This window comes from Miscanthus floridulus, chromosome 3 (genome assembly GCF_019320115.1).
Source record: "Miscanthus floridulus cultivar M001 chromosome 3, ASM1932011v1, whole genome shotgun sequence".
NCBI lineage: Eukaryota > Viridiplantae > Streptophyta > Magnoliopsida > Poales > Poaceae > Miscanthus > Miscanthus floridulus.
This window is the reverse complement of record NC_089582.1, coordinates 6,354,633-6,366,625: the sequence shown is the minus strand read 5'-3', so window position 1 is coordinate 6,366,625 and position 11,993 is coordinate 6,354,633. Positions and strand designations below refer to the sequence as shown.

Here is an 11,993-nt window from a genome sequence, read left to right as displayed (position 1 = left end):
TCTTCTATCAAATCTTCATGTCCTTCAGGGCCATCGTCAGTCGGGAAGCCAACCTCCATGGTGTGGAGATCATGCCTGGTTTGGACCTACGCCACAGCTAGCACCACCGATGCACCATGACGAATGTCGTAAAGGGCAATCTCCTAGACATGGATCGGGATGTCTTGGAGACGAGCATCAATAAGGGAACCCCTGGCATTAACGGCGTCTGCGGCCACGTTCACCGCTAATTGAAGAGACTCTAGTTGCACCATTTGGGCTAGTGATTGCAGAAGAATATCAAGATGAAAGCAATAGAAAATAGAATGGAAACATTCATGGGGCTCATTTTACCTGCTACCGTAGCGTTAGACTTTGCCAACCGTGCTCGAACGGTGTTGGTCTCCTCCTCCGCCGCATTAAGAGCAGCCTGGAAGACTCCCAGACAAATCTCCAGTTGGTCATTGTTCTGAATCGCCTCGGAATAGCGGTCCTCGACCGCCCTCTATTCTCGGAAGAAGCATCGGGCATCATCACCGTCATACGAGTTGGAAGAACCCGATGATGAAGCTGGTGCGGAAGATGAAGCGTCAGTAGGATTGGCAGTCCTGGGAAAAGGGTGAAGGCTATCATTCACAATGAGCTTATGGGCAGGTCGGAACAGATCATCATCATGAACAGCGGTTGCCAATCTTACCTTATGCGTCGGAGACGCTGGTTCAGTGACATGTCTTTTACCAGGATCTCCTCTGCCACGCGCTTACCTCGATTACCTTCACCGGCCATGAAGAATGATTGAATCTACAGAAAAGAGGAATGGAACCGCTGTAATGTTTTGGCAGACGGAAGGAAGCGAAGGAACAGTTGCAGATAAAGAGGCGTTTGAAGCCGAAGCCCTCGGTTGGTATTTGAAGACATGAAGCGAATAGGTGGACGCCTCGAGACGCGCAAAAGGCAACTGCAATTAATAGAAGGCAAAACGCCACTCCACAAAGAATCAGCGAATAGTCTGGAATCGGTTATTTTGCCAAAGAATCAGCTCTTTAGCCGAAGCGGAGGTGATCAGTCGACTGTAGTGATTCTTTAAACCTCCCGGCTGTTCGAATGCCCCTTGGCCAAAGGGGTTTTATGGTCAAACAAACTCCTCTGAACCTGTTTCACCTTCAGGACCTGATCTTCAATAATGTAAAAGGGAGGCAAGACTCTGGGGAAGTCTGAGAATATGTTGTCCTTGATGACCAAGAGCAGAGGAGCTAATGTGACCGCCTTATGGACTTGTGCATAAATACAATGCAGTCTTTCTTTGGGAAGTTCAAACTGGATCAAGGCGTGCTATGTTGCAAAATGATTTATCAAGCCGAAGTCTACTAGAATTTTGTGATGGATGACTTTAAAGACTTGAGGTGCCTTTGGCTGCATGCTCTTGAAAAAATACTGAAACCAATAAACTGAGGATTGCAAGGTATTATGATTAAAAGGTCAAGATCAAACAATTTTCTGAAGAACACTTGGTCTGGAAAATAAAGTCACCGATCAAGTCAGGGAACAATAGGTTCGGCGGAAGGTTAGCCAACTGGGAAGAACCTTATTGGATCAAATGTTATGCTCCTGGCGATACTTGTAGATGCTGAGAAGAGAAGGAAAATTCGGCAGAGCAATCAAATGGGAAATATTTGAAGGAATATTACCCTAGCATTTGGATTGATACTAAACAACCGATTTGCTCGATCGTCAGTTTTAGTAGCTGATACCAGAGGGGTATCATTGCTAGCTAGAAAGTATGCCTGAAGGGGTGAAAGCCGGTACGATGCGTATCGATTATGCCAATAAAGTGATGCGGGTAATGTGGGGTATAAAACAAAGGAGAAATCACTCAAGATGAAGAAATTGTTTGCTAAATACCACCTATTACAAGTTATGGGCCGAAAGACACTTTGCCTACTATATCATCGGCCAAGGTGTTGAAGGCCACGGAGTCGGCGGCGCTAAGGGAATCCTCAGTCAAACGCTTGTGGTCCCCAGGGTGCACCGCATCCGGAAAATCATGAGGAAGAAGCCGAAGATTGTGGCCAGAACGGGCCTGTGCGGAAGCCAACGCCGTGGAAGCACCATGACGGACGCCATGAAGAGTGACCTCCCTAACGCGATTCGGGATATCATATAGGCGAACTATTGGGACAGCACCTCTGGCGTTGACAAATCCTGTTGCGTACTCCGTAGCTAGTTGAAGGCTCTCCAGTTGAGCGAACAAATCTAAAAAGTTCAAAAGGGAGATGGTCAGAATCTTGAAGGTAAAGTTGAAAGGAAACAAAGGTTATGATATTTCACCCATGATTCTGGCCTCAGCTTTGGCCAATTTATCATACACTGAATCAACCACGGGGGATGATCGGCATCGAGCCATTGTCAGGGTTGATTCTGTGAGAGAAAGACATTCAGCAAGACTCTGGCCGTGGCTGTCAATGGTGGCAAGCAGGTCATCATTGCCGATCCGCCGCCCCAGGTAGCAAGGAAGCTGGCGATAAGCTGTTGACAAGGAAGACCCTAGAGGCCGAACAGAGTTAGCCCTATGATGTGAGGCGGTGGGTGCATCATGGGCTGCACCCTCTCGATGATGAAGGCGCTGGTGCGATGTTACAGATCCATCGAGAGTGCCCTCAGCAGACTTCTTGCTGATTTCCATGATCTCAAGCTTACAGAAAAAACAGGGACTATATTGAGGATGCAAAGGAATTGAGACAAAGCGGATTGTTGCTCGGCCTTCAGCCATGGCCCGTATATATAGCCCAAGAAGGAAAATCAGTTTCGCCGGAGATATGAAATTGAAGTCAGAGACGGAAACGGATCGACACAACAGGAATTCAGGGGACAGATAACGGAAAGGTAATAGATTTGGACTTATCAGTCCCCCAAGTTATGAAGCATCGTGGGACGGATACAAAGAATTTACATGGACCAAAGGTCAACCCATCAAGGCTTCTTTTGGATTGAAGGAAGTCCGGATCCCCACAAGGCCAAGGATCATCATAAACCAAGTCACATCGGCCCATTAATAAGATTATGCCAAAGAAAAGGAAAGGCCGCCTGACTAGCAGATACCCACAGGTTTCTGGGTGACTGGGGAAGCCGCTGGAAAGAAGCTTGTGGTTCTCCCGATAGGCATTTGATGGAACAAACAAGGGAAAAGTGTCCACACATTCTAGCCCTTGCAAACACTAGAACAACTCTGTGAGCATGGTGAGAAGACGCAGGTGCGTCACAAGACTTCTTCTAGCCACAACAGCTAATCCTCTTGCTCGACAAGGTGCTAGAATGGGCGACACAATCACCCTATGCACAAGAATTCTTCTAACCGCTCAAGATCTTTATCGCAAAGAGATAGGCCATGGAGGGTCTAGCGGGGTTGGGAGCACTCGAAAAGACAGACGGAAGAAAAACATGGCTGAAGTGTCGAGTTGCTCTCGCCAGGGTCAAATGAGCGTTTTATAGCCGGTCCAGGAAGGTGAATCCAAATGCCCGTGAAACAGTGGTGCTCTTGCAAAGGTTTTTAGGCATGGGCCCGTGAATGGATGTAAGCGGTGACAAACGGTGGACCCCAGATCAAGGTTCTCTACCTGTGACTGTGGACCAATCAAGGATGCAGACAGGATAATTTTGAAATAAAATTACTTTTATCCCAAAATTGGGGGCATGTGTTTACACTAGAATTTGGAAGGAGGATCACAAGAGCTTGAGAACTCCCAAAATCATGTCAGCAAGGAATCGATTGCGTGCAGATCAAAACCAGCTAATTCGGATGCAGCACTAGAATCGGCTTTCTTCAAATAGCGCCAGCAGATAACGATAGTGGCTATGATTGGCGCTGGGACGAGACATACTGGACTCTACAAAAAGGGAAAGATTAGAGTCCAAGTTATCTTAAATTAGGAATATTTTCATTTTATACTAAAGGATGTAACAAATCGTGCTTGAGTAGGATTCATGTTTAGACTCCGGGTATAAATACCAAACCCCGGCTATTGTAAAAACAACAATCAATCAAATACAAAGTCAGTTACTTTTTTTGGCTCCGACCACCCCTTAGGAGTAAGAGTAGAGTAGATCTTGGTGACTTCTTCAGTGAGTACGGCTGCATCGATCCGGTCGACCTCCACTGCTTGTCTGTAAGTACCGTCATGGTTTATACCTCTGTTCGTATGGCTGCATTGATCCGGTCGACCCCCACTGCGACTCTGGTATAGGCTAGTTATCGATTCTTATCTAATTCAAGTATGGCCTGTGTGATTCTGCCTCACACCCCACTGCTTGAATTAGATCAAGGTCAAGTTATGGGCTCTATCTTAGTATGGCAGTCTTTGGTAGATTCATTAAGTTACCGATATTGCTTATTGCTTTCATTTTTTATCTAATTACAGCAATATCACTCTGCCCGATTGAGATTGATCTGGATCGGCCTTATATCTTGTTTAACTCATCGTTTGCTAATCTAAAACTGATCTAATCTACGTCTTAAGTGATGAGTTATGTTTTTTGTCGGCTGTTTTGCATCAATCTTAATCGTGCATAACGTGCGGTTAAGGCATGTCCGATCTTGAGTAGATCTATTAGTTAATGAAAACTGTTCCATGGCCTATCATCATGGCCTATGGGATTCTGCCTCTCACCCCACAGTTGGCACCGTGGAGTAGGGATCGTTAGTTAGTAGACCCGTTCCTGAGAAGGTATGACCTTAACTGTGCGCTATGCCTGAATCGGCTGTTTAGCCGATGTTGAATGCTTTCATGAACAGTTCACATTACGAGATCATTGAAGTAGAGATAAGTTGAAAGATGCGTTAGCCCCATGATCTTGTTGTGGTGTTACGGCCTGCATGATTCTGTCTCATGCCCCACTGATATTAGTAATGAGTTAGGGTCGTCGAGTCTATTATTGTTTCTACGGCCTACATGATTCTGCCTCATGCCCCACTGGTCATGGCGATAGATGAGATCTAACATGTTCATTAGATTTATCTTTATTAAATGGTTAAGAGGTGTTGAGTTGTTTCTTTAAATAAAAGGAGTTCGGTTACTTGTAATCATTGGCTCAGTATAAACCAATCATCATTGATATCTTATTGCCATTGATTAATATTTGCTTAAATAACATTTATCCTGAATAATAACTGATCCTTCTTATACAACCCCATGAGCTTTAATCGATTCATTCTTGTGAACATGTTGGGATTGACTATTTAGTCGATTTCCTCTTATATCGGCTCTCAGAGCCGCACATTCGGGACTATCTGGCAACACCGGCACGTTCCGCCCTTAATTACTGATAAGCTTTCTCTCCTTGTCAATTGCAGGGTCAAATTGACTGGCACGTCTCGAGAGGATTGCGCAGGATCGACCACCCTTGCGCTGAAGCCAGGCGGATCTGCTCCATCGAGCGGACCCTTCCGGCTTGCTGCGTGTGTCCTCAACACGGAGGCAAAAATTCTATGTCGACACATACAAGCCATCTACTACGCTATTTGTTTCATCATATATTCCTCTATAATGTAATCAAATATTCCATTGGTTTTTCTTCTATTAGTTTACCAATTTTTTACCAGATCTGAAACAGTAAAATAACATGCAAGTTAAATTCATATATATACAGTATCATATAGTATTGCTATGTATATAACAGATTTATTTTTAAGAAAATCCTGCAGCAACGCGCGGGGTATGCTTCTAGTTTATAATAAAGTTATGCTTGCATTTGTGCAGTTTTTCATCACAGTGTTGCACAGAACGCTTCAGCTACTTTTGCCAATGCAACATGGATGTATCAGTGATCCGCCATTTATTAGAAGTCTCAAGAGCAGCTTCCAATCTGACGCGTGCAATCTCTAGCCTCCCTTAGTTTCTGATTGCATTTGTTTCCTCTTTCTCCTCATACTCCTGGATAACTGTTGAACGATCATCTCATTGGGACTCCTTCCTGGTCAGAAAAACAATATAGCAGTATGCATAAGATATATTGGATATATGAACTTATTTCGCAAAAAAATGTGAACTTGGATACGAAGCAAAGATTAGCTAAGTGTGGATGCAAGAATCCACCTCAACCAATGCAAATTGCATGAAAACCGTGGACAGCTTTCCTGGGTAAAGAGAGAGATATTCTGGATGTTATATTTGAACTATGGAGTAAAATATGGTGAGAACTTGATAAGATGATAGAGTGGCCCAAGACCTGGGACAAAAAAATGGTGACACAATTCACAAACATAGAGGGGTTGTGGTAGAAATACTTGATAATTTGGGAGCAAAAAAGAGGTACATAGGTCCGTACAGGGCGACCTAGCCACCGTCGCTGGTTCCTCCCACCGCGCCTACTCTCCGGCCATGGCTGTCGCGCCCCGGCTCGCGTGGCAGTGGCCCGCGGCGGCGCCCAACAAGGCCTCCCTCCGCAACACTTTCCACCTCCTTCCTCATCTTGTCTTTTCATTTTCCCATGTTCAACTCACAGTAGCGGCAAGGACGGCGGGCGGCGAGCCAGATCCACACCCCCTGGCCTCGGATCCAGCGATCCCAGCCCCAGATCTACCAGCTCGGCGGTCCGGTGCATGGTAGCCGACGGACGCACTAGCAGACTAGGCAGCACATGGCGCGACTTGCGCTCTCTGCAGTAGCTCTCTCACCCCATCATGTTATTGGTCTGACTACCCACCTACCCCTTTGGCTTTTGCACACACGGCTTGTTGTCAGGTGCTCACCATCGACGGCTTGTTTTGTTGTTCTCTAGCTCACTTGAGTGCTTCGCCTCGTGATATACTGGGTTGCGGAGACCTTGATCTCCTCCTCTGGATCTCCTCGTTCTCCTCCTGACGACCCACCTTTTTGAGGCTTCCTTCCCCCAAATGGCGTAGATGGGCATCGATTGGACCCCAGATGTTTTCATAGGAGACGCAACGTAACTTAGGCTGCTGTCTATTGGATCCGACTCAATGCCTTATGACTTGCACTACTACAGGAAACTTATTGGAGGCGGGCGAGATTGATTAATGGAGGCGAGCATTGCAACCGCCTCCAATCAAAGGACTCTGTTAATGCGGATTAACAGAGGCGGTTGCTTATGCCCACCTCGGTTAATCTACTAACAGAGGCGAGCGTCTTAACATGCCCGCCCCCGTTATTGTTCTCTAGAAAACCCAAAAAACCATAAAACTTGCAACTTTGGAGAATCGAATGCCCTCAACACTACTACATCTCAACCACTAAACCACACACTCTTTCATGTCTATATATAATATGTTATTATTTTATATCAATATTTTCTAATATTATATTGGATATTTCGGCTACTAAATGAACTCAACTGAAAAAACTTTTAACTACAAAGTTTTAAATCTTGTCAAGTACTACAACTTTGGTGTAGGATGTATCTCCATCAGAGATAGTTCAAAAAATTCAAAAAAATTGAGTCTAAAAACATGTGAATTTCAAACACATATTTGAGACTCTAGATGACTTTAAATCAGAAACATGTCAATATCAAACATGTAGGTCAGGTCGGCCACTAGAACTTTGGAATGAACTATGTGAACATTTGAGATTCTAAATTTTAAATTTCAAAATTAAAAACTTTGAAATTCTAAATTTTAAATTCAAAATCTATAACATTCAAACACATATTTGGGAATCTAAATGTCTTCAAATTAAAAACTTTTCAACTACAAAATTGTAGATTCTATTGAGAACTATAACTTTTGTATAGACCATATCAACATCCGAGATCGTTTGGTAATTTCAAATTTTAAATATCAAAATCTATGCACTTACAATAATATTTTGGGACCCTAAACAGTTTCAATTCAAAAACTTTTCAACTACAAAGTTGTAGATCTCGTCGAGAGCTACAATTTTGATATAAAGATTGTCTTGATCCGAGTTCATATGAAAAAGTTATGAATTATTTTTTGTTACAATTATTAACCGAGGCCGACATCTTAAGATTCCCGCCTATGTTAATCAATTTACGGAGGTGGACGCTTAGAACGACCACCTCTAAAAATAATCAATTAACGGAGGTGGATGTCTTAAGTTGCCTACCTCGGTTAATGGATTAACGAAGGCAGTTGCCTTTTGGCGACTGCCTCTATTTATCGAGCATTAACCGAGGCGGGCTCCTTATGGTGCCCACCTCCGTTAATGATTAATCGAGGCGGTCACTTGGCCAGCGGCCTGTCCACCGATTAACAGTGGCGCCCGCCGTAGTTAATTAAAGTGCAACACCACGCAAAATCAATCCTGTAGTAGTGTTCCTGGCTATCGGCTGTCGGATCCCACTCAATACCTTATAGCTTTCATGTGGTTTAGAGTTTTTCAGAGTCTTTCTTTAGTGGAGACACAGGTAAGAAAGTTGTGCTTGCACTCGCTCCGGTTAGTAGGCTCTGCCGGTAGCTGAACCATGTTGTTTTTGTTAATGTTGTAATCCTTCTCTCTCCCACTTGTCATGTACTTCTCTGACCTTCAAAGGTCGCCCCTCTATTAGGTGCTCTGCACCCTCCATTCCCAGCCTCGCTGGTATAAGTGCAAAATTATTCAGATGGGGACTTTTGGTCCTCCTAGTGATGTCTTGAAAAATGTGAAGTGACCATTCCTACAATGATAGGTAGTCAGATCATCGACATCTATGGGTCTGATAGCAACGGGTGTGGAAGAAATGGTCTTCTGTCAGGGGTATTTGACCTATTAAGTGGCGAGCATGAATCAAGTGGTGAATATGTGAAGAGGGCCTCTTTGGATGTCAGTTTCAAAAGACACTGATAGCCAGAATGTGTAGCTTTAGAACCAGAGGTGTGGAAAGCCATGGCTTGGAGAAAAGTTCAAACTAGGGATGTTAAATCAAACAACAGGCCAGGGATTAATTGATAATAGTGAGGGCTGTGGAAAAAAATTTCTCCACCAGGGAATAATGCTTACCCAGTCCTAGTTGCTTCATGCTGTGTAATTTGGCTAAACAGATTGTTGTTAGGAAAATGGACTTGACTACATGATCTGATGCATCAAACTGCACACGAGGGATTGAATCGTGGGCACTATATATAGGAACTGGTATATGTATCTATATATGGTGGCCTATTATATGGCGATTATTTTTCACAAAATATATGTATATGGTAGCCTACATATACGGTGATTGTTTTTCCACAAATATAGGAAGTGATATCACGATAATATTGCTTTAGAAACAATAGGTGTGAAAAAATCGCAGCTTAGAAAACACCCTAGGCTAGGATGGAGTTTTTAAAATTTCAAAAACACATTATTTCTGTAATACCATAGTTTCAAAAAACTAAGCTAAGATTTGTTGAATCCAAGAACCTCATTGTTTTCCAACACCAAATTATTTTGAAAAACTGTTGTTTTTCCAAAGCTAAATAAGTTTATATCCAAATAGGGCCTAAGTTGTGTTAGAAATTATTATTAGGAGGGTGGTCCTATAACTGTCTGATTATAGAGCAAAGTGACATGACCCCTTTCATCAAAAGTAGCATTTCACAAGGAACTCAGAAGTCAGAAAAGTCTCCATCTTCACCACGTGAAAGATTACACCTTGAAAGTGCCACTTCCTTTCCTAGCAATTTGTTGTTGATAAAGCACATATACTAGTCCCTGTAGTAATAGCAATCGGACTTGGTCAGGCTAGGCATGTTAAAATTAAATCAAACTACAGGCCAGCGATTGATTGTTGATAGTGAGGGGTGTGGAAGGTCTGGACAAGGATAAATAATGTTTACCAGGTCCACATGGCTTGATGCTAAGACAGAAGGGAAGGGGGTGCAGGGTGAAGGAGGGAAATGAGTGAGGAGGGAGAGGGTCTGAGGTGGGTCACCGCTGGCTTTGATGAAGACAAATAGAAATGGAAGAGAGAATAGAGTAGAGGTGCCGTTGGTGGAACCCAAGCCTAGGTTTAATGCGACTGGGATGGGCTAGTTGTGTACTTTCTCATATTTAAAGCGACGATGGGGTAAGGAAGTCCACCTCTGAGAATGGGCCGATTTTTGGGGCATTCTTTTTTACCCATCCGCCTCTATAAATAGATATACAAAGTCAGTTGTTGGGCATGAAGTCTCTAGTGAACTCTAGAGATGGTAGTTTTGGTCTCCTAAAATTGTTTATGTAGTGCAGTATACATTATTATGGTAGAAGGGGAAGGGACCCGTCCTCATGCGAGTAACCAAATCAGATCTCGGGACAACCTGGCTCCAAACACCACACTCTTGCATGCATTGGGCCTGGCTACTGGGAGCTAGGCTCCTCCCATACGAGCTAGGCTGAGTTCATACACGAACCAAACAAGCCCCAACTGTCCTTTAAGCAAGGTAATGTTCTAAATCTAGGAAACAATGTTTGGTCTTCACAACAAAAATTATCTACCTTCATAAGATTAATAATATAGATTTTGGACAAAAAATTTTTCATGTTCGGACAAATGGTATAGCACAATATTCATGTCCAGTATTGGAAAATGTAAACATTTCATGCGCAAGGAAAACAATTAAATTATAACATCAAAGATCCCATGGAATATTTGATAAGGATAGGGTTGCTGACCTTCTGTTAGGTTGAGATAACTACCAATTGGGCGGAGATGCAACACATATGTCGGTGTTTTGTAAACCGGACTAGTAAACTTATACGATTGCCGCGCTGCTCTAGGTAGACGATGGTAGCATCCAATAGACATGAGGATTTATATTGGTTTAGGGCGGAGCCCTATGTCTAGTCTCAGAGCTGATCGAGTGCGTGTTCCTTGCTTGAATGCTCTAAAGTTCTTACAATGAGGGGTGCAAGAATGGTGGAAGAGAATAAAAAACCTATGCTAGGCGAAGGGCTGCTTGAAGAGAAGCTCCAGGAGCCCTACTACGATGGTGAAAGAATGGAATGGTAGAGGATGTGAACCGTTCCCTAAGATGGGTGCCTTGGCTGCCCTTATATAGAGTTTGGGGCCAAGGCTTATACAAAGAGGAGGTTCTCCCGACAGAAGGCTCGAGAGCCTGAGGGAGGGCCTAGCTAACTTGGCTTGCAAGCTATGTCGTCTTCTAGAGCACGTCCGGTCATGGCTATTGTCATGGTCTTCTGGCTACGTTGGCAGGATGTGACATGGCGCTACTGTGCCGACCGTGGTGGCACTGTAGCCTCGATGGTGGTTCATCAGCCATCCTGTGCAACGCGGTGTCTGTCGTGGCCTTTGTCAATGTCTCCTAGTTCCTAGGGGCATTGTACCCAAAGTAGCTGCCCTAGAATGTCGATCGCTTGGTCGCTTTGCGGGGCCGAGGGCCATGACCCCAATCATCGGGGTTGGGGCGCTCTGCCGGTTTGGATGGCCTTTTCGTTGAGCCCCTTGTCGTGGATCCCCTTCCTGTAGTGGGTGGGATCGTACGAGCATCTAGTCGATCTGCATTTGTATGGTGGGTGTCGTACCCGTTGCCACTGTGGTGCGGTGTTGTCTCGTCGGTGCGGCATAGCGTAGGGATAGTGTCTGACCGGGCCAAGGTGACTGTCATCCCCTCGGTCCTTGCAGGGTTAGTGTGGCATGCATGCTCTTGTTAGAGCAGGCACGCCTAGCTACGCTCAACCTCCCCCCATCCCTCCCGAGGGTCTTGTCGGGGAGAGGTCATGCGCCTTGCGAGCGCTGTGTGCTAAGGAGGATGGAAGGGGTCAAGGATGACCCCAGCCTTGGTGCCTTGCCTGCTCTGCTCGGCTTTCGCAGGGCCTCGGTCATGAGAAAACTAACATGTATTGCATTTAGGAAGTGACGTAGCCTCTCCAAAATTGGAGTGCCAGAAGGGTGGTTTTGGAGAACAGGATGATGGAGAGTGGTTTAGAGAGTCTACAGGAGCATTTTTTGTTTGTTTTCTAAATTTCATACGGATGCTCTTAGTGAGATAGATGAAATTAACATTGAAAAAAATTACAAGTGCCATCATATACTTGTAAGTCTCGACTTACAAATGATGTTATGTGGCTGCTAGGATT

The 11,993-nt window shown here is 44.4% G+C and overlaps 2 long non-coding RNA genes across 2 annotated transcripts; both read right to left on the bottom strand.

Annotated features, from left to right (window-relative positions):
- LOC136541290 (uncharacterized) lies at window positions 1–3,405 on the bottom strand. Its single transcript, XR_010780329.1, has 3 exons — window positions 677–3,405; window positions 334–587; window positions 1–259 (listed from the first exon to the last, which is right to left on the bottom strand). It is a non-coding gene; the product is annotated as an uncharacterized lncRNA (long non-coding RNA).
- A 2,186-nt stretch (window positions 3,406–5,591) lies between these two features.
- LOC136541288 (uncharacterized) lies at window positions 5,592–10,921 on the bottom strand. The gene is made up of 2 exons (XR_010780327.1): window positions 10,569–10,921; window positions 5,592–5,946 (listed from the first exon to the last, which is right to left on the bottom strand). It is a non-coding gene; the product is annotated as an uncharacterized lncRNA (long non-coding RNA).
- Window positions 10,922–11,993: the final 1,072 nt, after the last annotated feature.